Consider the following 2,357-nt stretch of genomic DNA (forward strand, 5'->3'; position numbering starts at 1 on the left):
TGATGCTGAATCGCTGGGCGGTGCTGAAGTGGAGGGAAGAGATGTGCTTGATGCTGAATCGCTGGGCGGTGCTGAAGTGGAGGGAAGAGATGTGCTTGATGCTGAATCGCTGGGCGGTGCTGAAGTGGAGGGAAGAGATGTGCTTGATGCTGAATCGCTGGGCAGTGCTGAGATGGAGATGTCTGCAACAGGTGGCCCAGGATTTGCAGGGACGTGGTTCAGATATTTCAAAAGTGCATCTGACGAGGGAAGAGGAGGATTATGTGACCATTGGGTGTTACATTTTATTATTAAAAAGCTGATGATTTGAAAGTGTTTGTTTTCCAGTATATGAATAAATGTAACAACATTTTATGTAGGACTCATTTTAAATAAAGATTTACGTTTATATAGCAATATTTTATGTAGAACTCATTTTAAATAAAGATTTATATATATATAACATTACTAATTTAGCCAATTCAAATAAAAATACCATAAAATACTGCACAAGTTCAACTAACTATGTCATAAGCTAATTCAAATTAGCGAACGTTACAGGCATCGTGATCGTCGAACTAACTTAATGCAACACAGATAAACTGATCATACATCATTACCTACCTCTGTCTTTTTTGCGTTTTTCTTCCTCTTCTCTTCTTTTTTTTCTTCCCTGGGCACCAGATGGCTTCGGTCTTTTTGACATAATGACAACTTATCAGTGTCAGTGAATTCGGCCATCCGTCACTGGGGTTTTTTTCAGCAGGGCGGGGGCGGGGGAGATTGATGCGTCACTCAGTCGGACCGGGGGGATCGGGATTCAGGAAAGCAATGTTGTATTTTTGTCTTTGTGGGACGATCGCTTTTTTAAATCCATAATATTTAAGTTGTATTAGTAATAAAAAAAATTATAAAAAAAATAATTTGGGCGCTCGGGCGCCCCAAGGGGTGGGCGGCGCCCTTAGCATTTGCCTATTCCGCCTATGCCCAGGGCCGGCCCTGGGAAGTGGAGACACGTGGGGTTGACTCTGGTGGGGTGCCCACAAGCACCTCGCCCAGCCCGGGGAGAGCCACCTTGGACGGGTAAAGTGGCGCCCAGAGGCCCCTGTCACCTCCGGTCCTCCCTGGATGTTAACGTCCCTGGTAGCGCGTAGACCCCAAAGCCTCTGCACTCTGCCCAGCCGTGGCACCTCGATCACGGGGAAGTTCCCTCTAAAACGACCCTGGAGGTGTGGATTCGCTCGGGACTTTTTTCCTCTCAAAAACTGGATTTCTGAAATCGTGCCGATGGTAGCTTGTGAAACAGGGGTAAAATCCTCGAAACGGGAAAACTCTGCAAAATGGCCAAAGCCCTAGACCTCTAGGGCTTTTGGCAGGGTTTATCGGTAAAAACACTTTGTCAAAAATTCGGCCTCAAAATGAAAAATTCAACGTACAATAATAAAAATAAAATACAAGACGAGGAGATAATATCAAAGTGACGAATGGAAAAAATTCATGGAGGGGGCTCTTCTCGGCTCCAGCGTAGCTTCATTTGCCCTTTTTTTTTTAAAAATCATTATATTTGTCATGGTGATCATTTTCAACCCCATTTTCTCATTGTTTCGCTGGGTCCGCAGCTGGGGAGGGGGCTGCTTCCCTGGATGCCTGCCCAGCCAGGGCTCCATGCTCTGGGCCACAGACATCCAGCTGGGGAGGGTGGTTGGGCTTGATGGAAAGAGGGGATTCAGGGCTACAATTTGGTGTATCACAAAAGAAAATCTGAGTGTCCTAGGCTGAGCAATCTGGTAATATTAGGAGTAAATTTTGGAGCCCTCAGAATACCTCCTTAATTAGCTTTATTGTAATGCATATTTTTAGCTGTCCCTTTCTGCTATATTAATGTGTTTGGGCTTGATGGAAAGAGGGGAGTCAGAGCTACAATTTGGAGTATCACAAAAGAAAATCTGAGTGTCCTAGGCTGAGCAACCTGGTTAATATGTGGACCACATATTGAAGCGCTGAGAATACCGCCAGAATTGGCTACATTGTAATGCATATTTCTAGCTGTCCTGTTGGGCTAAATTAATGTGTTTAGGCTTGATGGAAAGAGGGGATTCAGATCTACAATTTGGTGTATCACAACTGAAAATCTGAGTCTCCTAGGCTGAACAGCCTGGTTAATATTAGGAGTACATTTTGGAGCCCTCAGAGAACCTCCTTATTTGACTATATTGTAATGCATATTTTTAGCTGTCCTTTTCTGTCATATTAATGTGTTTGATCTTGATGGAAAGGGGGGACTCAGGGCTATAATTTGGTGTATAACAATTGAATATCTGAGTCTCCTAGGCTGAACAGCCTGGTTAATTTTAGGAGTATTTTGGAGCGCTCAGAAA

This window comes from Micropterus dolomieu, unplaced genomic scaffold, assembly GCF_021292245.1.
Source record: "Micropterus dolomieu isolate WLL.071019.BEF.003 ecotype Adirondacks unplaced genomic scaffold, ASM2129224v1 contig_13663, whole genome shotgun sequence".
NCBI classification, from domain to species: Eukaryota; Metazoa; Chordata; class Actinopteri; order Centrarchiformes; family Centrarchidae; genus Micropterus; species Micropterus dolomieu.